The sequence below is a fragment of the Sminthopsis crassicaudata genome, chromosome 5 (genome assembly GCF_048593235.1).
Source record: "Sminthopsis crassicaudata isolate SCR6 chromosome 5, ASM4859323v1, whole genome shotgun sequence".
Classification (NCBI taxonomy): domain Eukaryota; kingdom Metazoa; phylum Chordata; class Mammalia; order Dasyuromorphia; family Dasyuridae; genus Sminthopsis; species Sminthopsis crassicaudata.
Window position 1 is genome coordinate 56,198,923 of NC_133621.1, and position 26,597 is coordinate 56,225,519.

The following is a 26,597-nucleotide window of genomic DNA, read 5'->3' on the forward strand; positions in this document are numbered from 1 at the left end:
CCTGCCTGTCAGATTTGTGACTGCCCCGGACAAAATCCCTGTTCTCCAGAATGCAGCTGCACACGTGTGCTGTGATCTGTGCTGAGTCACTCACATCTGGTTTTGGGTGCTTATAGCCAGATCCAGTTAGATTCTGGTGTTATTTTGGAGTACACTCAACCTTTGGCTGTAATTCCTCTGTTGCTCTACTGCTTTGCAACCAAAGCAGAGTAGCCAGCCTGTGGTAGAGTCCTCCTTGTAAATTTTCCAGCCATACAGACCAACCCACCCAGGTGCACTCACTAGACTAGCCTCTCCTTCTATCTCCCTGCTTAAGGGGGTCTGCTCCCTCCACTCAGGATAAACCTTTCCTGGCGATCATACAGATTTTTTTGGATGGTTAGTTGTTGTACTTCCAATCTTTGTGAATTTTACCACTCAAGCACTATTTTGGAAGCTGAATTTGGTAATTAGTAATGAGGTATGGGAGGAGTTTAGAATATCACATGTGTCTTCTCCACCCTCTTGGCTCTGCCCCTCAAGATGTATGCTTTTTCTCTATGTTTTGAATAATTGTAAATGCAGTTTATTAATCGTAGGTGGGAATCAAGGAAAAAGGTTAGAAAACAAAAAAAAAATGAAAAAGGAATTTCTTGAATGTAAATTCGGTAAAATATCAAATGTATTTATAAAAAGAAAAAATGCAATCACTTTTTAACTTTGGATATCATGAGAATCATTTTGCTTTTCAATTAGTAAAACTTGACTGTGTGAGAAACCAGAATCCAGAGTTTCAAAGCCAAAGAAAGAGGATAGAATAAGTGGTGGTTACAGTCAATAAACATTGATTATCTACTCTGCACCAAGCTCCATAACAAGCACTGGGTGTATAAAAAGGCTCAAGGTGGGTTCTGGCCCGAAGGAGCTTCCATTCTAAGGAGGTGACTCCATACAAACAACTCTGTTCAAATAATGGGGTTACCACAAAAATTGGAAGGCAGGAAAGTGTCTCTTGGGCTTCCTCCAAGTATGAAATATAGGAGGGCATGTTGACTAGGCAAAAGTTGTCTTCCAAAGGCCAGTTATCACTATGGGTACGTCATACTCCCTGTGCTATTGCTCTCTTTCCCACACACAGTCTCTTTCTTGATTCCTTCCCGTTTGCTCATATGCTGCCTTCTTCATTCACAGACTTTGTCCAGGATCAACACAAGAGCCTATTGGGGAAAGCAAAATCGCTGATTTTCCGAGGTCCCCCTCACAGAATGCAAGGGCTGGACTTTGAGGGCCAAAAGCACGGCATTCCTGGAAGGCCAAAAATGGAGGCAAAGGACGTTGGGGGCCCATCCTGGGTGAGGAGTTCTTCTTACACCACTCCTAACAATACCATTCTATTTCCTTCAATCGTTATGGAACCATTACTTCCTGTTACCCCTGAATGTCTCCCAAAAGCCACCCCAGCTTATCCTGGCCAAGCCGTCAATGCTGTTCCAAAGAGAACATTCAAAATCCATTTGGCCACAGAATGCCAAACATTGTCTGAGACTGGGCTTGAACGTTCATCTGTGTGGTCCCAGGGAGAATCTTCTGCAGCCAAAGAAGCGGCCCCTAAATGTGACAACAAAAAGATCAGTCGTTTTTGGAAGACCACAGCCAAAGTATCCCCGACACTTCTGAGTGAATCAAAGCTATGTCCCAGCGAGCTATCTGAACCTTCCTTGAATTTGGCCCAGGGAGAAGGTCCACCAACCCATGCAGCCACCCCAAAATGTGGCATGCAGAAATTCAGTTCTCTTTGGAGGAAAACAGCCAAAGTTTTCCCGGCACTGCTGAGTGAATTGGAGACATCTTCCAGAGATCTCGATGATCCCTCCTTCAATTGGGCTCAGGGCGAAGGTCCACCACCCCAAGCAGCCAGCCCAGTACGGGCCATCAAAGTAGTCAGAACTCTAGGAAAGAGGAGCACCAAATCATCCCCAGGCCTGCCGACTGTAGCAAATACATTCTCCAGTATACTCTCTTCCCAGGGGCCCCAGGGAGAAATTCCTCAAGCCGAAGAAGGCATAAGAGCTTGTGCCATTAAAGGAGTCAGTGAACTTCGGAAGAGGATGGCCAAGGTTTCCCCAGCACTGCCCAATGTGTCCAAGACACCACACAAAGTTGTGTCTAAACCCTGTGATGTTTGGCTCCAGGATGAAGATCTTCCACTGCAAGAAGCCCTCCAAGTGAAAGGTTTCAGTGCTCCTCGGAACAGGAAGACGACCACTGTAAACCCTCGCCCACCCATTGGATCCAAGACATTCCCCACAGTTGTGTCTGACAGGTCCTCTAATTGGCCCCAGGGGGAAGCTGCTTCAGGCCAGGAAGCCACCCCGTTCTGTGGCATCAAAGTAATTATAACTGGGATAAAAAAGTGCACAGAAGGATCCCCAGGTCTGCCAAGTGAGTCCAAGGCATTGCGTGAAATTATCTTCCAATCTTCCTGTAACTGGACCCAGGAAGAAAATGCTGGGACTCAAATTGCTACTCCAGCATGTCCTCCCCAAACCAGTGGCCCCTGGGAGGGGTCGGTCGAAGTCCAGCTAACCTCGTCCCCCCGGTCTCAACCTTCGCCGAGCCTGGTCACCAAGAACTCTGAGCAAAGGCCCCAGGAGATAGGCTGTGGAAAACATAGTGCATTTGGGGCCTTTTTAGAAAATTTACAGATTGGTGGATTAACAGAAGCTCATCGAGCTCTCCTGATTTCTCCCCGAAAAAGAAACAAATCTGCAAATGAGCAAAAATAAAGAAATTAATATTAGAGTTGGGATAGCACAGATGGGTCCTTCACACATAAGTCTGAAAGCTGTAAAAAAAAAAAAAGAAAAAAAAAGCCATGGAGGTAGGGATGAAGCCCGGTAAAGTGGCAACACCGCCAGGCTAAATCCACAGAAACAAGTGGGCACTCCTGGCCAATCTAAAAGTGGTTGTATCCTCAGCAGGAAGCACAGAGACTTTCATCTCTAAGACTTTCTTTTCAAGTTGAGGACTGAGTCCTGGAAGCCTGAGTGAAGCTGGGCTGACTTTGATGGCAGGGGGGGCAGCTGTGCCACTGTAAGCCTTAGGATATTGTCCTGGAGTGGAGCAACCAGGTCCCCATGGGGACAGATGCAGAGGCCTGGGACGATGTGGGCAGCTGCTCCTTGCATGTGAAGGGAGCTTTTGCTTTGGGCTTCCTGTTTAAAGCGTTTGCCTTTCCTGGACAGAGTCTTTGGGGTGCGTGCTCAGAGAGTGACATTGAAGGGGAGCTTAAGGAACTTTCCCCACACACATCAATTAGAGCAGCTTCACACTCATTCCTATTTTTAAAAATGCACCTGCAAAGAACCCCCCACCATTGAAACATGCTATTGGAACAGGGAAGATCAGAGATTTCATTTTTAGAGGATGTAAAAAAATATTTTGCCCCAAAGAATAACGTGTAATGGTTGCATACGCAAAGAAAATATGGAGTACTGAAAAAAGAATGTAAAAATCAAAAGAAATTGAGAAAAAATTATCTCAAAAAAATCCTTCTAAGAAAAACCATAAGCTTATGAAACAAGGAAAACAAACTTCTAAAGGAGGAATGGAGTATCCAGATGAAAATAAGGTTTTGATAAATGAATATTTGAAATGGGAAGCCATAGAAGTGTGGTATAACCAAGAAATTACAAGATTGGAAAAATTGAAAACAAATTGAACAAAGTGAAATAAAACTTAAAAGACAGATCTTCAGGAAAGATGAGAATAGACAATTGAAGAGATGAACTACCTGGACATTTTGACCAAAAAAAGAGCAGTCCTGATCTCATCTCCTGGAAGTGTTTCAACCTAAAAGGGGCAAGTTACTGACCTGGGCTAGTGGGGTGCGGACTGAGGAGGGGCAATGGGTGACATATAAGTGACACCAGAGAGGATGGGTGTGCTGAGTGGCAGAATCAGGGATCCGGTGATTCCAGCTTTGCCAAATCAGTGGGATCTCATTATTTGCTGTCTTGAGGAAACAACTCTGATGATTAGATGAAAAATGCAAGGATCAAATGTGACTAAAATAGAATCAACAAACTGAAGTTACTGTGGGGGTTGCTAAGAACCCCACTCAGAGGAAGACTGAGGAGATAGACAAACCTATCATAAATGTGACTCCTGATTTTGGAGGGGGAGGAGCCAAGATGGCGGAGAAGAAACACACGACTCTGTGAACGTCCTTACTCCCTCACAACCAATTAGACAAATCAGCCTCAGAAGTAGCACTGGACTGATAGATACCACAAGGACTGGAAGCACGACTTAGCAGCTGAAGAGAATCTGGATTTTCAACAGAAAAGATCAGTCCCCAGGGGAGGAAGAAGAGAGGCCAGCACAGATGGCTGGGTGCTAGCATACTGTGCCTAGCGCGCTGGGAAGGGCTCTGGGATCAGAGAAGCCACTGAGATAAAGGAATCTGGCACAGGCTGTTAGCTCTTCTCTGCTTATAATATAGCAGTTCAGAAGAGAAATCTAAAATACTTTAAAAATTCAGATAGATTAGATTTTCCAGGACCCTGGGGGTGACTCAGTAGATCTAGGCACCAGGGGGTGTGGCCTCAGCTCCCACCTGAGAATAGTTAAGAGTTTGACAAGTGGGTGGATATGGCCCAAGGCAACACACACTGCCTAGCTTAGCTGGAGGAAGTGGAACTCAGCTCCAGGAAGTCCCAGAGAAGCGGAACCTTTGAACCACGGACCACGGTTTCTGGCGACACTTCCAGTTTGAGTGCAGGGGCTTTTCACCTCACCTGCTGCAGACATCCACGCCCCACCGGGACGCATAGGCTAGGCTTTGTGCCATATTTACTGTTCAATCTCAACCTCAGGGAAGCCACTAAAACACAGCGCCCTCAGGGCACAGCAGTGCTAGTCACCTGTGAGGCACTTCAAGGGAGGGGGTGGGGAACTCTCTCCCAGAGCTCTATCTTAGCTCAGGTGCAAGAGCTGCTGCATCCATCCAGTCTGGTAGGAAGCTGGTAAAGAAGTAAATAAATAATTTCCTACCCCAGGGACAGACCCCAAAAGATTTTGTAAATATGAACAAAAAAGCCAGAAAAACTATAGATTCCTTCTACACAGAGAAAGAGCGGGTATCCAACCCCGAGGAAGTTAACAGCAGAGAGTCAGCAGACAACAACCTAAAGGGGAACGATTCCTAACCCCCATCACATAACTCTCTCCTAGAAGAGACTATTAAAAAGTTATGAGAGTTTGAGGAAAAATGGGGAAAGGATAGGGAAGCTATGATAGAGAATAACAACGTCCTGAAATTGGAGTTGGAAAAAATAAATTCACAGGAGATGCAGGGAAACAAAATTTGTGAATTAGAAAAGGTTAAAAAATCATAGGAAAGTAGGATTTCTGAATTGGAAAAGATAAAAAAGTCTCAAGAAAATAGAATTTCTGAATTGGAAAAAGAAAATAATTCTCAAAAAAAATTAGGGAAATGGAAAAAATTCCATAGAGCAAAATAATTCATTTAAAAACGAAATTGGGCATTTACAAAAAGAACTAAAAACTGTGAAAGAGGAAAATAACTCCATAAAAGTCAGGATGGAACAAATAGAAATGAATGATTCACATAGAACTCAAGAATCAGTCAAACAAAACAAAAAAAAAATGAGAAGCTGGAGAACAACTTCAAATACTTACTGGGAAAATCTATAGACCTGGAAAATAGATCTAAGAGAGATAATCTGCGGATCATTGGACTTCCAGAGAACTATGACAAAAAAAAGAGCCTAGATTCTATTTTACAGGAAATTATCAAAGAGAACTGACCAGAGATAATAGAAACAGAAGGGAAAGTAGATGTGGAAAGAATTCATTGAACTCCTTCTGAAAAAGACCCTACAAAAAGAACACCACAGAATCTTGTGGCTAAGCTGCAGAATTACCACACAAAGGAGAAAATCCTGCAAGCAGCTAGAAAAAAACAATTTAAATACCAAGGTGTCACAATAAGGGTCACACAAGATCTGGCTGCCTCCACATTAAAAGATAGAAGGGCCTGGAACCTGATATTCCGTAAGGCAAAAGATCAAGGACTGCAACCAAGAATGAACTACCCAGCTAAGTTTAGCATCTTTTTCCATGGAAGAAGATGGTCATTCAATGAAATAGAGGAATTCTATATGTTTCTAAGAAAAAAACCAGACTTAAACAAAAAAATTGATCTACATCCACAAGACTGAAGAGAAACAGAAAAAGGTACACAGAACCCTTGAGAACTGTAACTCTGTTGTGGGTATATAAAAAGTACTCAAGGATAATTTGATTTTACTGATATAAAAGAAAAAAAGGGGGGTGTAGTAAAGGGAAGGAGGTTGTTGCAGAAAAAGGGGAAGGAATGATAAAAAGAGGGAAACTACATCCCAGGAAGAGGCATAGAAAATACACCATATCTGAGGGAATTTAGTGAGGGGGAGAATCATTGTGTGAATCTTACTCTCATCAGGAGAGGCTCAAAGAGTAAATAATTAACATATTTGTTTTTCAGAGAATTTTCTCTCACCTCATTAAAAGGGGGGAGAGGAAAAGGGAAAAGGAAAAGGAGAATAAGTGAAGGGACTTGGAGGGAGGGGGGAGGGATACTAAAAAAAAAAGAGGGTTGTGCGTCACAAGGGGGGTCTGTAAATTAAATATCGGGGACGGGGATAAGGGGGGTCAATGGAAAAAGCATAATCTGGGGATAATATGATGGCAGGAAATACAGAATTAGTAATTTTAACTGTAAATGTGAATGGGATGAACGCTCCCATCAAATGGAGACGGATAGCAGATTGGATCAAAAATCAGAACCCTACAATATGTTGTCTGCAGGAAACACACTTAAAGCAGGGAGATACATACAGAGTAAAGATAAAAGGTTGGAACAGAGCCTATTATGCTTCAGGTAAAGCCAAGAAAGCAGGGGTAGCTATCCTTATCTCAGATCAAGCAAAAGCAGAAGTAGATCTAGTTAAAAAAGATAAGGAAGGAAACTATATCCTGGTGAAAGGTACCATAAATAATGAAGCCATATCAATACTAAACATATATGCACCAAGTGGTATAGCATCTAACTTTGTAAAGAAAAAGGTAAGAGAATTGCAAGAAGAAATAGACAGTAAAACTATAATAGTGGGAGATCTTAACCTTGCACTCTCAGATTTAGACAAATCAAACCACAAAACAAACAAGAAATTAAAAAATTAAATAGAACATTAGAAAAAGTAGGTATGATAGACCTTTGGAGAAAACTGAATGGCAATACAAAGGAATATACTTTCTTCTCAGCAGTTCATGGATCCTATACAAAAATAGACCATATATTAGGACATAAAGATCTCAAAATTAAATGTAGGAAGGCAGAAATAATAAATGCCTTCTTCTCAGATCACAATGCAATAAAAGCTACATTCAGTAAAAATTTAGGGGTAAATAGACCAAAAAGTAATTGGAAAAAGAATAATCTCATCTTTAAGAATGATTGGGTGAAACAGCAAATTATAGAAACAATAATTTCACCCAAGATAATGACAATGATGAAACACCATACGAAAATCTTTGGGATGCAGCTGAAGCAGTAATATGGGGAAATTTTATATCTTTAGAGGCTTATTTGAAGAAAACAGGGAAAGAGAAGATTAACGAATTGGGGCTTACAACATAAAAGGCTAGAAAAAGACCAATTTATAAACCCCCAACCAAAAATTAAACTTAAAATACAAAAATCAAAAGGAGAAATCAATAATATTGAAAGTAAAAAAAAACTATTGAATTAATAAATAAAACCTAGAGTTGATTTTATGAAAAAGCCAATAAAAGAGATAAACCTTTGGTAAATTTGATCAGAAAAAAGAAAGAGGAAAATCAAATTGTTAGTCTTATAAATGAAAAGGGGGATATTTCCACCAATGAAGAGGAAATTAGAGAAATAATAAGGAGTTACTTTGCCCAACTTTATGCCAATAAATTTGATAACTTAATCGAAATAGATGACTTCCTCCAAAAATATAGGCTCCCTAGATTAACAGAGGAGGAGATAAATTGCTTAAATAGTCCCATTTCAGAATAAGAAATAGAACAAGCTATTAATCAACTCCCCAGGAAAAAATCCCCAGGACAAGATGGATTCACATGTGAATTCTACCAAACATTTAAAGAACAATTAGCCCCAATGTTATATAAATTATTTGAAAAAATAGGGGATGAAGGAGTCCTACCAAACTCCTTTTATGACACAGACATGGTACTGATACCTAAACCAGGTCGAGCGAAAACTGAGAAAGAAAATTATAAACCAATTTCCTTAATGAATATTGATGCTAAAATCTTAAATAAGATATTAGCAAAAAGACTTCAGAAAATCATCTCCAGGATAATACACTATGATCAAGTAGGATTTATTCCAGGAATGCAGGGCTGGTTTAATATTAGGAAAACTATTAGTATAATTGACCATATTAATAATCAAATTAAAAAGAACCACATGATCATCTCAATAGATGTAGAAAAAGCATTTGACAAAATCCTACATCCATTCCTACTAAAAACTCTTGAGAGTATAGGAATAAATGGACGATTCCTTAGAATAATCAGGAGCATATATTTAAGACAGTCAGTAAGCATAAAATGCAATTGAAATAAACTGCAACCTTTCCCAGTAAGATCAAGACTGAAACAAGGCTGCCCACTATCACCATTACTATTCAATATAGTACTAGAAACGCTAGCCTCGGCAATAAGAGCCGAGAAAGAGATTCAAGGAATTAGAGTAGGAAATGAGGAAATCAAACTATCACTTTCTGCAGATGACATGATGGTATACCAAGCGAACCCCAAAGACTCTGCTAAAAAGCTATTAGAAATAATTCAAAATTTCAGCAAAGTGGCAGGATACAAAATAAATCCACAAAAATCCTCAGCATTTTTATATATCACTAACAAAATGCAACAGCAAGAGATACAAAGAGAAATTCCATTCCAAACAAATGTTGAGAGTATAAAGTATTTGGGAATCCATCTACCAAAGAAAAGTCAGGAATTATATGAGAAAAATTACAAAACACTTGCCACAAAAATAAAGTCAGATTGAAATAATTGGAAAGACATTCAGTGCTCTTGGATAGGCCGAGCGAAAATAAGAAAGATGACAATACTCCCCAAACTAATCTATTTATTTAGTGCTATACCAATCAGACTCCCAAGAAACTATTTCAATGACCTAGAAAAAATAACAAAATTCATATGGAAAAATAAAAGGTCGAAAATTGCAAGGGAACTAATGGAAAAAAAAACTCAGAGGAAGGTGGTCTAAGTGTACCTGATCTAAAGCTATATTATATAGCAGCAGTCACCAAAACCATTTGGTATTGGCTAAGAAATAGACCGGTAGATCAGTGGAACAGATTAGATACAAAGGACAAAAAAGGGTACATGTATAGCAATCTAATCTTTGACAAACCTAAAGATACCAACAGTAGGGATAAAAATTCATTATTTGGAAAAAACTGTTGGGAAAACTGGAAATTAATATGGCAGAAATTAGATATGGATCCACACTTAACACCATATACCAAGATAAGATCAAAATGGGTCCATGATTTAGGCATAAAGAGGGAGATAATAAATAGATTAGAGGAAGAGACTTGTGGAGGAGGAAGGAATTTATGACCAGAGGAGAATTAGAGATCATTATTGATCACAAAATAGAAGATTTTAATTACATCAAACTAAAAAGTTTCTGTACAAATAATACTAATGCAAACAAGATTAGAAGGGAAGTAACAAATTGGGAAAATATTTTTAAAAGCAAAGGTTCTGACAAAGGTCTCATTTCCAAAATATATAGAGAACTGACACTAATTTATAAGAAACCGACCCATTCTCCAATTGATAAATGGGAAAAGGATATGAACAGACAATTCTCAGATGAAGAAATTGAAACTATATCCACTCACATGAAAGAGTGTTCAAATCACTACTGATCAGAGAAATGCAAATTAAGACAACTCTGAGATACCACTACACACCTGTCAGATTGGGTAAGATGACAGGAACAAATAATAATGAATGTTGGAGGGGATGTGGGGAAACTGGGACACTAAATCATTGCTGGTGGAGTTGTGAAAGAATCCAGCCATTCTTGAGAGCAATTTGGAACTATGCCCAAAAAGCTATCAAACTGTGCATACCCTTTGACCCAGCAGTGCTACTACTGGGCTTATATTCCAAAGAAATACTAAAGAGCGGAAAGAGACATATATGTGCCAAAATGTTTGTGGCAGCTCTTTTTGTTGTAGCTAGAAACTGGAAGATGAATGGATGTCCATCAGTTGGAGAATGGTTGGGTAAATTATGGTATATGAAGGTTATGGAATATTATTGCTCTTTAAGAAATGACCAGCAGGAGGAATACAGAGAGTCCTGGAGAGACTTACATCAACTGATGCTGAGTGAAATGAGCAGAACCAGAAGATCATTGTACACTTCAACAACAATACTGTATGAGGATGTATTCTGATGGAAGTGGAAATCTTCAACATAAAGAAGATCCAACTCACTTCCAGTTGATCAATGATGGACAGAGGTAGCTACACCCAGAAAAGAAACACTGGGAAGTGAATGTAAATTATTTGCACTAATATCTTTCTGCCCAGGTTACATGTACCTTCGGAATGTAATGCTTATTGTGCAACAAGAAAATGGTATTTACACACATGTATCTAGGTTATATTGTAACACATGTAAAATGTATGGGATTGCCTGTCATCGGGGGGAGGGAATAGAGGGAGGGGGAGATAATTTGGAAAAATTAATACAAGGGATAATATTATAAATATATATGTGTATATATATATATATATATATATATATATATAATAAAAATTATTAAAATAAAAAAAATAAATGTGACTCCTCCTGACAGCTTTTCCTAGAAGAGGTTGCAAAGAACACTTTTCTGCCACTTCCTGCTTTTGTTTTTTTGTAGACAAACCCTTAGTAAACCTGATTAAAAAAAGGAAAGAGAAAAAGCAAATTGATAGTCTTGAAAATGAAAAGGGTGAACTCACCACTAATGAAGAGGAAATTAGAACAATAGTTAGGAGCTACTTTGCTCAACTTTATGCCGATAAATTCGATAACTTAAATGAAATGGAAGAATACCTTCAAAAATATAGCTTGCCCAGATTAACAGAGGAAGAAGTAAGTAGTCTAAATAGTAGCATCTCAGAAAAAGAAATAGACCAAGCTATTAACCAACTTCCTAAGAAAAAGTCCCCAGGACCAGATGGATTTACAGGTGAATTCTACCAAACATTTAAAGAACAACTAACTCCAATGCTATGTAAACTATTTGAAAAAATAGGGATTGAAGGAGTCCTACCAAATTCCTTCTATGACACAGACATGGTACTGAGGTTGATCGAAAACTGAGAAAGAAAACTATAGACCAATTTCCTTAATGAATATTGATGCTAAAATCTTAAATAAGATATTAGCAAATAGACTTCAGAAAATCATCCCCAGGATAATACACTATGACCAAGTGGGATTTATTCCAGGAATGCAGGGCTGGTTTAATATTAGCAAAACTATTAGTATAATTAACCATATTAATAATCAAATTAATAAAAACCATATGATCATCTCAATAGATGCAGAAAAGGCATTTGATAAAATCCAACATCCATTCCTACTAAAAATGCTTGAGAGTATAGGAATAAATGGACTATTCCTTAAAACAATAAGGAGCATATATTTAAAACCTTCAGTAAACATCATATGTAATGGTGATAAACTAGAACCTTTCCCTGTAAGATCAGGAGTGAAAGAAGGTTGCCCACTATCACCATTACTATTCAATATAGTACTAGAAACTCTAGCCTTGGCAATAAGAGCCGAGAAAGAGATCCAAGGAATTAGAGTAGGAAATGAAGAAATCAAATTGTCACTTTTCGCAGATGACATGATGGTATACTTAGAGAACCCCAAAGACTCTGCTAAAAAGCTATTAGAAATAATTCAGAATTTTAGCAAAGTCGCAGGATACAAAATAAATCCTCATAAATCCTCAGCATTTTTATACATTACCAACACAATCCAACAGCAAGAGATACAAAGAGAAATTCCATTCAAAATAACAGTCGATAGTATCAAATATTTGGGAATATATCTACCAAAGGAGAGTCAGGAATTATATGAGCAAAATTACAAAACACTTGCCACAAAAATAAAGTCAGATTTAAATAATTGGAAAGACATTCAGTGCTCTTGGATAGGCCGAGCGAAAATAAGAAAGATGACAATACTCCCCAAACTAATCTATTTATTTAGTGCTATACCAATCAGACTCCCAAGAAACTATCTCAATGACCTAGAAAAAATAACAACAAAATTCATATGGAAGAATAAAAGGTCGAGAATTGCAAGGGAACTAATGAAAAAAAAGTCAGAGGAAGGTGGTCTAAGTGTACCTGATTTAAAGCTATATTATAAAGCAACAGTCACCAAAACCATTTGGTATTGGCTAAGAAATAGACTAGTTGATCAGTGGCATAGGTTAGGTTCACAGGACAAGATAGTGAATAAAAATAGCAATCTAATCTTTGACAAACCCAAAGATCCCAAATTTTGGGATAAGAATTCATTATTTGACAAAATCTGCTGGGAAAACTGGAAATTAGTATGGCAGAAACTAGGCATGGACCCACATTTAACACCACATACTAAGATTAGATCAAAATGGGTCCAAGATTTAGGCATAAAGAACGAAATCATAAATAAATTGGAGGAACATGGGATGGTTTACCTCTCAGACTTGTGGAGGAGGAAGGAGTTTGTGTCCAAGGGAGAACTAGAGACCATTATTGATCACAAAATAGAACATTTTGATTACACCAAATTAAAAAGTTTCTGCACAAACAAAACTAATGCAAACAAGATTAGAAGGGAAGTAACAAATTGGGAAAAAATTTTTACAGTTAAAGGTTCTGATAAAGGCCTCATCTCCAAAATATACAGAGAATTGACTTTAATTTATAAGAAATCAAGCCATTCTCCATTTGATAAATGGTCAAAGGATATGAACAGACAATTTTCAGATGATGAAATTAAAACTATTTCCACTCATATGAAAGAGTGTTCCAAATCACTATTGATCAGAGAAATGCAAATTAAGACAACTCTGAGGTATCATTACACACCTGTCAAATTGGCTAAGATGACAGGAACAAATAACGATGAATGTTGGAGGGGCTGTGGGAAAACTGGGACACTGATGCATTGTTGGTGGAGTTGTGAAAGAATCCAACCATTCTGGAGAGCAATCTGGAATTATGCCCAAAAAGTTATCAAAATGTGCATACCCTTTGACCCAGCCATACTACTACTGGGCTTATACCCCAAGGAACTACTAGAGAAGGGAAAGGGTCCTGTATGTGCCAAAATGTTTGTGGCAGCCCTTTTCATAGTGGCTAGAAGCTGGAAGATGAATGGATGTCCATCAATTGGAGAATGGTTGGGCAAACTATGGTATATGAATGTTATGGAATATTATTGTTCTATAAGAAATGACCAACAGGAGAAATACAGAGAGGCTTGGAGAGACTTACATCAACAGATGCTGAGTGAAACGAGCAGAACCAGAAGATCATTATACACTTCAACAATGATACTGTACGAGGATGTATGCTGATGGAAGTGGATTTCTTCAACATAGAGAAGAGCTAATCCAATTCCAATTGATTAATGATGGACAGAACCAGCTACATCCAGAAAAGGAACACTGGGAAATGAATGTAAACTGTTATTTTTACCTTCTGAATCCAATTCTTCCTGTGCAACAAAAAATTCGGTTTTTTAAACTTTCAATATTAATTTTTCTTTTTTTTTTTAGAATTTGAAATATAGTATTTGATTGAGGGTTTTTAATTTGGGCTTTTTTTTGAGTGTTTTAAGTTGCTAGCCCAATTCATTGATCTTCTCTTTACCTATGTTATTTCAAGTAAGCTTATAGACATGTAACATTTTCCCTCATTTCTGCTTTGGCTACATCCCACAAATTTTGGTTATGATTTCTCATTTTTGTCATTTTCTTGGATCAAATTGTGTTAATAATTTGCTGTTTCACCCAATCATTCTTTAAGATGAGGCTATTTTGTTTCTAATTACTTTTTGATTACTTTTGAGCTATCCCTAGCTTTTTTTGGATGAAGATTTTATTGCATCATTACTGAACAGAATTCATTTACTATTTCTGCCTTCCTGCCTTTAATTTTGAGGTCTTTATGTCCTAATAAAGCAGCAATTTTTGTATAGGTTCCATGAACTGCTGAGAAGTAATTATATACCTTTCTGTCTCCATTCAGTTTTCTCCAAAGGTCCTTATTGTGCCCCCCAACTATCAGATTTTTTTTCTGGTTGCTTTGAATATTTTTCCTTAGTCTGATAGTTCTGAAATGTAAATTCCTTGGAGTTTTTGTTGTAGGGTCGGTTGCTGAGGGTGTTTGAGGGATTCTTTCAATGCTCATTTTACCTTCTATTACATATGGGCAGTTCTTTTTGATTTACTGTAAATGTATATCTAGGCTTTTTATTTCACCATAATGTTCAGGAAGTCCAATAATCCTCAGATTACCTCTCCTAGACCTATTTTCCCAGTCTTTTGTTTTACAAAGTAGATATTTGCCATTTATTTTTATTTATTTATTTTTTTTTGTTTTACTTGACTGATTCTTGATGTCTTAATGAATCATTGATTTCTATTTGTTCAGTTTTGATTTTTAATGAGTTATGTTTGTCATTAGCTTTTTTTTTCACTTTTTTATATGTTCAATTGAGTATTTAAATGAATTGATTTGATCAATGGAATTATTTTCAATTTCACTCTTTTTTTTTTTTTTTTAACCCAGTTATTTTATTTTTCCAATTCACAAATCCTACTTTCTTGGGAGTCCTTTTTCTTGTTGAATTCACAAATCCTACTTTCCTGGCAGTGCTTTACCTTTTCCTATTCACATTTCAGTAAGTTGCTTTTATCCCCAAATTATCAATTTTTCCTTAAGTGAGTTATATGGCTTTTCTGTACTATCTTACATAGCTTCTCTTTCCTTTCCCCATTTTTCTTGCAGCTCTCTTTTAAGATTTTTTATAATTCCTTCTAGGACAGCCTTGTATTATGGATACCAGGTTACATTCTTCTTTAGCTTTTTGCCTGAAGATTGTCTGCTATTTGTCTCCTTTGGGTTGAAAACCCATTCTCTTTTTGTATAGAAGCCATTAATGGTCCCTTTATTTATATATTTGTTCATTCACTTTTAAAGCCCTTATGGTCTTCCTTCAGGGCAAAGAGCTTCCCAGCTTTCTCTGCAGAGCAGGGAGAGATATATTGACAGTACCTATCCTGCAAATGGGCTACAAAGAGTATCAAGCTGCAGAAGGGCTATGGAAGAAGTTCCCCACTTGAAGTGTCTCTGCCATGGGTAACAGAGGCCGAGTTATGGAGCTGCCTTGTGAAGGAAGGGCCTTGCAGGGAGGATTAAGGACTACCCTGAGGCTAGAGGCAGAGCAGCAAAAGTCATTGCCCTAGGCAGGATCCTGTAGTTGGGATTAGCAACAACCTAGGGAAGATCCATGCACCAGGCTGGAAGTTTCTCAGCCCTGGGGAGGGCATTTGCACTGGGGAAGTTCTGGTACCCCAGGCCCAACCCTTCCTTGTTCAGGTTAGATAGTACCCTGGGCTGAGACCCCCTTCCTGGCAGATTTGTGACTGCTTTAGGAAAATTCCTATTCTACAGAATGCAGCTACACAGCTGTGCTGTGGTCTGTGGTGAGTCATATCTAGTTTGGGGTGTGTGTAGCCAGATCTTGTTAGATTCTGGTGTTTTTTAATAGTACAAACTGCCTTTTTCTCTGCTGCTCTAATGCTTTGCTACCAAAGCAGAGCAGCCAGCCTGTGGTAGAGTCCTTCTTGTAAATTTTCCAGTGATAAAGACCAACCCACCCTGGTAAACTCAATAGACTAGCATCACCTTCTATCTCCCTATTTAAGCTGGCCTGCTCCTCCACTCAGGATAAACCTTTTCTGGCAATCTTACAGATAATCTTTGGCTGGTAAATTATTGCACTTCTAATCTTTGTGAATTTTATCAGTCAAGCATTATTTTTGCTGCTGAATTTGGTAATTAGTAATGATGGTATGGGAGGAGTTTAGAATGTTGCATGTGTCTTCTCCACCATCTTGGCTCCGCCCCCCAAGAACTAAATTTTTTGTCAAATTTTATGGAAATGTTTTGAAAAATTGTAAATATACTTTCTTAATAGTGCTTGGGAATAAAGGAAAGAATCTAGGAAGCAAAAAATTAAAAAAAAAAAACATCTGAAAAAGGATATTTCTTGAATTTAAATTGGGTAAAACATCAAATGTCTCTATAAAAAGAAAACAATGCATTCTCTTTTTAACTTTGGAGATCATGAGAATAATTTTACTTTTTAATTAGTAAAACTTGACTATGTGAGAAACCAGAATGCAGAGAGTTTAAAAGCCAAAGAAAGAGGGAAGAATAAGTGGTGGCTACAGTCAATAAACATTGATTATCTACTGTGCACCAAGCTTCATAGTAAGCACTGGGTGTATATGAAAGCTCAAGGTGGGTTCTGGCCTGAGAGAGATTCCAGTCTAAGGAGGTGGCTCCATACAAACAACTCTGTTCAAATAATGGGGTTACCACAAAAATTGGAAGGCAGGAAAGTGTCTCTTGGGCTTCCTCCAAGTATAAAATGAAGGAGGACATGTTGACTAGGGAACAGTTGTCCTCCAAAGGCCAGTTATCAATATTGGTAGGTCATTATCCCTGTACCATTGCTCTCTTTCCCTCCCACAGTCTCTTGCCTGATTCCTACCCATTTGCTCATATGATGCTTTCTTCTTTCACAGACTTGGTCCAGGAGCAGCACAAGAGCCCATTCGAGAAGGCAAAGCCGGTGATTTTCCAAAGTCCTCCTCACCGAATTGCAACCTCTTTAAAGAGAAGCAATGCTCAAGCTGTGGCCCTTTAGGGCCAGGATGATGGCATTCTTGGCAGACCAAAAATGGAGGCAAAGGACATTGGAGGCCCATCCTGGGTGAGGAGCCATCTTGCACCATTCCAACAATATCCTGGCATTTCCTTCAATCATGATGCAACCATTACCCGCTGTTTCCCCTGAAAGTCACCCAAAAGCCACCCTGGCCTCTCCTGGCCAAGCAGTCAATGCTGCTGTGAAGAGGACATCAAAAGTCCATTCCAAGCTGGGCATAGATTACAAGACTTCCTCTGAGACTAGGCTTGAACCCTCCTCTGTGTGGCCCCAGGGAGAAGCTTCTGCAGCCAAAGAAGCCACCACAAAATGTGCCATTAAAAGGTTCAGTGCTCTTTGGAAGAAGACCGCCAAAATATCTCATACAGTGCTCAATGAATCCAAGCCATCTCCCAGAGATCTCTCTGAACCCTCCTTTAATTGGGTGCAGGGAGGTGGTCCATCAAACTAAGCAGCCAGCCCAGTTAGTGCCATCAAACCATTGAGGACTCCATGGAAGAGGAGAACCTAAGTATCCCCAGCACTGCCCACTGAGTCCAAGAGAACCTTCCTTCAATTGGGCCCAGGGAGGCGCTTTTGCAGCCCAAGAAGCCAGTCTTGTTAGTGCCACCAAAGGAGTCAGTGCTTTATGGAAGAGGACCAGCAAAATATGCCAGGTGCTACTGGCCTACTGAGTGGGCCAAATACATTCCACAAACCTCTTCCTTGGCCCCCGGGAGAAAGTCCTTGACTCAAAGATGCCATCCGAGGCTCTGCCATCAAAGGAGTGAGTACACTTCAGAAGAGGATGGCCAAGGTTTCCCCAGCACTGCCCAATGTGTCCAAGACACCCCACACTGTTGTCTCCAAACCATCTGACAATTGGCCTCAGGATGAAGGTCCTCCACTCCAAGAAGCTCTCCAAGTCCGTGCCTTTAAAGGAGTCAGTGTTCCTCAGAAGAAGAACACCAATGTATACCGAGTCCCATCCACTGGATCCAATTCATTCCCCAAAGTTGTCTCTGACAGCTCCTCTAATTGGCCCCAGCGGGAAAGCTTCTGTAGGCCAAGAAGCCACCCCGGTCTGTAGCATTAAAGTAGTCATTACCCATATAAAGAGGAGCACAGAAGTATCTCCAGGCCCGCCAACTGAATCTAAGACATTCTGTGAAATTCTGTTAGAATCTTCCTGTAACTGTCCCCAGGAAGAAAGTGCTGGAACTCAACAAGCTCCCCCAGCATGTCCTATCCAATCCAGTGGGCCCTGGAAGAGGACTGTCAAAGTCCAGGCAGCCTCGTCTCCCCAGTCTGAATCTTCAGCGAGGATGGTCACCAAGAACACTGACCAAAGGCCCCAGGAAATAGGCAGTGGACCACAAAGTGTGTTTTGGGCCTTTTGAGAAGATTTAGACATTAGTGGATTGAAGGAAGCTTATGGAGCTCTCTTGATTTCTCCCAGAAAAAGGAACATATTTGCAACTGAGAGAGGGAATAAAGACATAAAGACATTAATATCAGCCTTGGGAGTAGCACAGGGTGGTCCTTCACACATAAGCCCAAAAGCTGTATAAAAAAAAAAAAAGCCATGAGCTGTGGATGAAGCTCACTAAAGTGGCAACAGCTCCAGGCTAAATACACAGAAACAACAAGTAGGGACTCCTGGCCACTCTAGGAGTGGTTGGATCCTCAGAGGAATCATAGACACTTTCATCTCTCAGACTTTTTTTTTCAAGTTGAGGACAGAGTCCTGGAGGCTTGAATGAAGCTGGGTTGACTAGGATGGCAGACGGGGCAGCTGTGCCACTGAAGCCTGAGGGCATGGTCCTGGCAAGGAGGAACCAGCTCCACTGGGTGAAGAGGCAGGGGACTGGGAAGCTGTGGGCAGCTGTTACTTGCATGTGAAAGGAACTCTTGCTTTGGGCTTCCTGTTCTATGAGTTTGCATTTCCTGGTCAGACTCTTTGGGGTTCAACAAAAATCATACCTTCATGAAACAAGGAAAACAAACTTGCAAAGGAGGAAAGGTGTCTCAAGATGAAAATAAGCCTTTGAAAAATGAATATTGGCAATGGGAATGTAAAAATCGAAAACAAAGTGAACAAAGTGAAACATAACTTAGAGGCATATCTGCAGTACAGATTAGGAATAGACAATTGAAGAGACAGATTACCGGACATTTTTACCAAAAAGAGAACCTTAACACAATAACGCAGAAATAATTTGGCGATATTATTTGTGGAATGATAAGACATGAGGGAAAAATATCCAAAGAGGAAAATAACATCCCATAATACCAAGTCAAGGAAATTCATTGGTGGGATTTAAATGCGAACGATAATTGGAATTTACCAAGACACATCAGCAGCTCTAGTTAAAGACTGGAAAGAGATCTACTAAGTGCTGATTCTGAGAGGGGAGGGTGGAGATAGCATGAGGAGAAAGGAGAAAAATGGATGAGAGAGCATGCAGCAACACCAACTTAGAGAAGACAGAAGAGAAAGGTGTAGTTAAAAGGGGAGAGAGGCAAAGGAGAGAAAGAAGAGAAGAAAGGGAGAGCTTACACTAGAATGTTTGCATAAAGTATATTTAAAATTTTATTTTTATCTTGAAATGAGTATTTTTTTTCAAATATAGGTAGAGACTTCAACATTCATTTTTGTCAATCTTTGTGATCCCAGTGTTCTCCTTCACTCTTTTCACCCCACTCTTCCAAAGACAGCAAATGATCTAAGTGAAATAATTACATTTCTTTTATGCACTAACACACATTTTCATGTTTTAAAAGAAAAAATCTAATCCTGAGCCAAAAACCCAGGACAAAGAAAAAAATTAGGATTCTGAGTGTGACTTCCTGACTCAGGTGGGCTACTCGGAGGCATCTCCAAATACAAACAGAAAGCATGATTTCAGTGCTTGCAAGGTGAGGGCCCAGCACACTAAGGAAACAGCCCATCATGTCCCCAGGCCAAAAAATGGGTTGGCAAAAGAGGAAAAGCCTTGGTTTCAGTGGATGGCTTTAAAAGGAAGTAACAATTGGCCTATGACCAGCAATGCAGTCTCCTTCCTTCATGAAACTTAGGCCTGACCTTTTCTGCCTTACAATCCTATGAGAGTAGAGATCATGTGATGTCCTGAAATTTGGGCTTAAAGTCTTAGGGCCTCTGAGACATCTTCCCCTGATCCCATTCAGTCTCCTCTCTTTAGATGATTCCTTCTCCCACCAGTTCTTTTTTTTTTTTTTTTTTTTTTTAGCTTTTATTGACATTTTTATTTATTTATGGGTAATTTTACAACATTGTCCCTTGCTCTCACTTCTGTTCCAACTTTTCCCTTTCCTTTCTCCACTCCCTCCTGTAGATGGCAAACAGTCTCATACATGTTAAACAATACGAAAATTTATAAACAAATATATAATGTATTTATTTATGATGTATAATTTATATGTATATATACATATAGATACATACACACATTTTTAAAATATTCACAAAAAGATGTATTCTTCAAGCAAACATTCTCCCCATTTTCTCATCATCATTCCATGTTTTTCCAAATCCCTTGTTTTTATTGTTTGACCATTTCTTAATTTATGGGCACACAACTTTGTTTCCAGGTTTTCATTCATGAAGAGTTAGAAATGATTAAAAGTAATTATAAAGAGTGGCAGAAGATTAAAACCCCGGAAAGCCAGCGTCTCTCAGAACCGGCCACCCCAACCCCCATCTAGACTGACTCAGAGCCTTCTCAGAGCCTCAGAGCACAGACTCAGTACAGTCATCGCTGTTCTGTTAGTGCCTCTCTGATGTCCTACCCCCGGTCTGTAGAGGAAGCCCATTGATACCATCCAGCCCCAATCCCCGCAAAACAGACCTCCTGTTTCTCTTGTCAATTTGTTTTTTTTTTTTTTTTTTTCGATTCCTACTCTGACAAAATGAACAAAAAATTCAAAAGGGCTCTAAACTTTGACAGCTTTTGTATGGAGAGAGGGCAGACTTCAAACACTGAGGAGACTAAAAACAGACTGTCCCCAGCGGAATTCCCTAAGGGGGATATGAGCTGCTCCTCAATACAAAAGAATCTCATAGAGGAAATCAAAAAGGCTCTCACAAGAGAGCTAGAAGAGAAATGGGAAAAGGAAAGGGAAGCTTGGCAAGAGAGCCAGGAGAAGTCATCCCATGCATTCAAAGACAGAGTGCATAAAGAAATCAAATCATTGAGAAACAAGATTAGTGAGCTGGAAAAAGAAAACAGCTCCCTAAAAAGTAAAATGAATAAAATGGAAAAAAATTCCATAGAAGATAAAAACTCAATTGGACAATTACAAAGAGATATAAAAAAGTGAGTGAAGAAAATACATCATTGAAAATTAGACTGGAACAAGTAGAAAAGAATGACTCAAGGAGAAACCAAGAGGTAGTCAAGCAAAACCAGAGCAATGGAACAATTGAAAAGAATGTCAAGTACCTTACTAGAAAGACAACAGACCTGGAAAACAGATCCAGGAGAGACAATTTGAGAATAATCGGACTCCCTGAAAAATGTGGGGAAAAAAAGAGCTTGGACACCATTTTCGAGGAAATTATCAAAGAAAACTGCCCAGACGTTCTGGAAACAATTCATCAATCACCTACTGAAAGGGACCCTTAAATCAAAATGCCCAGAAATATAGTGGCCAAGTTCAAGAACCATCAGACAAAGGAAAAGATATTGGAAGCTGCTAGAAAATCCACAATAAGGATAACCCAGGATCTAGCAGAGTCCACATTAAAAGAACGAAGGGCCTGGAACATGATATTCTGAAAGGCTAAGGAACTTGGTATGCCGCCAAGAATAACTTACCCAGCAAGAATGAGCATCGTTTTCCAGGGAAGAAGATGGACATTTAACGAAATAAATGAATTCCATCTATTTTTGATGAAAAAACGAGACCTCCATAAAAGGTTGGATCTTCAAATACAGAACTCAAGAGATTTCTAAAAAGGTAAAAAGAAATCTTGAGAACTATACTTCTGCCAAAAAAATACATAAAGAACATATGTACAATTTGTCTTAGAAACTAGAGGTGGAAAGGAAATTATATCATAAAAAAGTGTCAAGTGGTGGTACTACATCTCATGAAGAGGCAAAGCTAACCTATTATATCTGAGAGAAAGAAAAGAGGGAGATGAACATAGTGTGTATCAATAGACATATTCGATTTATGGTGAAACTTCTTCCACTTCATTGAAAAGTGAAAGGGAAGGAGTAAACTAAGGGGAAGGGAATACAGACATTTGGAGGATAAGGGGTAAAATAAGGGGAGGAACTTTAAGGTGGGGGAGGGATCCTAAAAAGGGAGGGCTGTGAAAAGCAAGTGGTGTTCACAAGTTTAATACTGGGTAGGGGGGTAAGAGGGAAGGAAAGGGGAAAAGCATAAGCAGGGGCTTAAGAGGATGGCAAGCCATATAGAATTAGTCCTTCTAACCATAAATCTGAATGGGGCAAACAGCCTCATAAAGAGGAAGCAGTTAGCAGACTGGATTAAAAGTCAGAATCCTACTATATGTTGGTTACAGGAAACACACCTGAAACAAGGTGAGACATTCAAACTAAAAGTAAAAGGGTAGGGAATAGCCAGCCTCATCTCAGATCAAGCAAAAACAAAAATTGATCTAATTAAAAGAGATAAGGAAGGGCATTATATCCTGCTAAAGGGCAGCATCAATAATGAAGCAGTATCAATATTAAACATATATGCACCAAGTGGTGCAGCATTTAAATTCTTAAAAGAGAAATTAAGAGAGCTGCAAGAGGAAATAGATAGCAAAACTATAATAGTGGGAGATCTCAACCTTGAACTCTCAGAATTAGATAAATCAAACCACAAAATAAATAAGAAAGAAGTCAAAGAGGTAAATAGAATACTAGAAAAGTTTAATATGATAGATCTTTGGCGAAAGCTAAATGGAGACAGAAAGGAGTATACTTTCTTAGCAATTCATGAACCTATACAAAAATTGATCATATGCTAGGGCATAAAAACCTCAAAATCAAATGCAGTAAGGCAGAAATAGTAAATGCATAATTTGCAGACTACAATGCAAGCAAAATTACATTCAATAAAATGCCAGGGGGAAATAGACCAAAAAATAATTGGAAACTACATGATGTTATACTAAAGAGTGATTGGGTAAAACAGCAAATCATAGACATAATTAATAACTTCACCCAAGAAAATGACAATAAAGAGACACCGTACCAAAATGTGTGGGATACAACCAAAGCAGTAATAAGGGGAAGTTTTATATCTCTACAGGCCTACTTGCATAAAATAGAGAAAGAGAGGGCCAACGAATTGGGCTTACAACTAGAATTGCTAGAAAAGGAACAAATTAAAAACCCCCAGACAAACACAAAACTTGAAATTCAAAAAATAAAAGGTGACATTAATAAAATTGAAAGTAAAAAAACTATTGAATTAATTAATAAAACTAAGACGTGGTTCTATGAAAAAACCAACAAAATAGACAAACCCTTAGCAAACCTGATTAAAAAAAGGAAAGAGAAAAAGCAAATTGTTCGTCTTGAAAATGAAAAGGATGAACTCACCACTAATGAAGAGGAAATTAGAACAATAGTTAGGAGCTACTTTGCTCAACTTTATGCCGATAAATTCGATAACTTAAATGAAATGGAAGAGATATAAAGGAAGTGCTTCTAATAAGGCGACAGCACTGGCCTGCATGGGCGAATGTAATGAGGCCTCTTCCCACTCTAAATTTCCAAGATTTTGTAGAGTAGCAAGGAGGTTTTGCCTTTTTTAAAGTTACTTGAGGCTTTGGATTTGTTATTGAAAACTTGCTGGCAATCTATACCTGAAAAAGGAGATCATAGACAAAGCTCATATTTGATTTCATAGGATTTCTACATCTACCATCTCATTATCTCTTATCAGCAGTCTTACATATGATACCCTTTATTAGCCACAGTTTGCAGCTGAGCAAATGGAGTTGTACAAATTGTGTTGCTTTTGAATCTTTACTCAGGCTTTTAAAGTTAGTATCTCAACTAAGAGCTCGAGTCAGGTCTTCTGATTCTAAGACATCAACCTGAAAACTTCTAATGATGTGCTTTAAATAAGCACATTAATAAAAAGAAAATACATTTGCATAAAGCTTGAAAGATTACAGAATGCTTTTCTCAGAATGCTTCATAAATACAAGTGTTGGTATCCATTCCTATTCTCTAGGTGAAGAAACTGAGGATCAAAGGAACAGGTGATATTATTGGAACACAGGATATTTTTACTATCAAACATCAAGGAAAGCAAGGGAAGATGTATAACAATACAGTATATGCTTCAGTGTGAAATGAACAAGTAGGGGTACAGAGGTTTGGAGTGTTGGCGGAGATCAAGCTCTTTCTGATCTTATTTTCCATTTGATTCGTGGCATTGTTAAGGGAATGAGAGAGGCTGAAATTAGCCCTTTCACAGCAACTGTACTAGTTCCTTCACAAATTGGATGAGTTGAAGTCACCAAATGATTTCAGTAGAGGCAGACTAGACTACCTAAGGTGTGAGAGTAAAAAGGAATTTTGACAGTCACCAGGGTGATGTCAGCGAAGCCTAGAGACTTAGATAAACTGGTGCTAAAGGTAAGGAGCAGAACCAGGAAACCATAGTATGCAGCAACATCAGTACCACAGTCAATTCTAATGGACCTGGCTCTTTTCAACAGTGAAATGATTCAGGCCTGAGCCAATGATCTGTTCATGATGACAATCATCTGCACAAAGAGAGACGACTGTGGGAACTGAGTGTGGATCACAACATAACATTTTCACAGTTTTTGTTATGATTTGCTTGAATTTCATTATCTATTCCATTTTTATTTTTTTTTAATTTCATTTGTCTTTTGCATCAAAATAATCGCATAAATGTGTATGCCTATATAGGAATTAACATGTCTTTAACTGTGGTAAGCATATATTGAATTGCATGCCATCCACATGAGGGAGGGGGGGGGAAGGTGGGAAGAATTGAAACACATGGTTTTTCAAGGGTCCATAGTGAAAAAAATTTCCTTGTGTATGTTTTGAAAATAAACAACTCCAATGAAAAAATAAATTAAAAGAAGTTTGCCTAAAGCATGTGAATGGAGGTAAAGACGGTTAGAGAAGATACGAAATGAGAAGGAGGAAGATGTCAAGTTTGTGGCCTGTGCAGTAATGCAAGACATATATCTATCCTGGATTTGAACCAGAAATAAAAAAGACATGAAACCCAAATGAAAAATGTTTTAGAAAGAAGTGAATCCAATTCTCTTTACCCGTGAACACCCGATGTAAATATATTTTTTCTTTGTTAATGGACAGTCTGAGAAAGACAAGAAATTTAAAATTTTAGTGTTCAGAAATATTTTCAATCTTTGGTAAAGGTACACTCTAGGTGGAAGCTGGGAAGAAGTTTGAATGGGAATCTGTGGGAAATACAGTTTGAAACCCAATTCAGGGAGAGTGTCTTTGGTTCAGGAAACAATGTAATGAAGAAGCATGCTGATTGTGCACATATACTCCGGTTGGTAACGGATATAACAGCAAAATGGTTCCATTTGATGTCATCACTACCTCACAATGTGTTACTAGGATAAAAGGCCAGGAGTCTCAACAACCGTGCTCTGTGCGAGAGGGAGAGGAGAGGGAGAGGGAGAGCGAGAGCGAGAGCAAGAGCGAGAGCGAGAGCGAGAGAGCGCCAGAGCCAGGGGTAGGTGGAGAAAGTGAAAGAGGGTTAGGGTTAAGGTTTGCGTGTATTCATTCCACAACCTCATATTTCATCAGCTAAGGGGCTTCCTTGTATTTCCCATCCTGAAAAAGCTGTTACAGGTAAGAAGTTCCTTGGTGCAGACCATTCTGGTGGGAATACATGTAGGACGAAGAATGAGGAAGTTTGTAGTTTGGGGGGAGCTGTGTCATTTTGTGGGAAGACATTGTTCTAGAGATTAATGTGAGAGACCTTCCTTGTGCAAGCAACAGGAAATGGACAAGATACTTGTTCCTCAGTCCTCAATGTCCTCAATACAACTGAGATCCTAAGAGAGAAGCCTCCTGTGTAGTCTCTTAGGAGATAACTCAAATTATCTGAGACTCACCTACAAAGAAAATGGCACTTTGTTGTTTTCCTGAAGAGGCTCCTTTGTTCATGAGTAGAAGAGAGACATGGACCTGGGAGTCAGGATGACTAGAGTTTCAAATTCAGTATAAGACAGAGTTGAGAGTTCCCTGAGGCAAAACAGTTCCCCTGTTTGCCTCCATTTCCTCACAAGATTGATATAAGGATCAAGTGAGATGGTATATTGGGAAAAGATGTTGAGAACAGTGAAAGGACCGAAAAGTGTTTCCTCTTACACCCTCTCCTGATGTGAACCCGAGACTGCCAGCAGATCCTATTGGTTAGACTATTCAAAGAATTCCATCCTTTGGGAGACCAAGCTTAAACCCCAAACACTTGTGGATTCCTTTAGCCAGAGAGGAGGTGGGGCAGAGCAG

General features: G+C 38.9%; 1 long non-coding RNA gene across 1 annotated transcript; it reads right to left on the reverse strand.

Annotated features, from left to right (window-relative positions):
• Positions 1 to 646: 646 nt before the first annotated feature.
• Positions 647 to 18,231, reverse strand: LOC141543728 (uncharacterized). The gene is made up of 2 exons (XR_012482502.1): positions 17,793 to 18,231; positions 647 to 1,587 (listed from the first exon to the last, which is right to left on the reverse strand). It is a non-coding gene; the product is annotated as an uncharacterized LOC141543728 (long non-coding RNA).
• Positions 18,232 to 26,597: the final 8,366 nt, after the last annotated feature.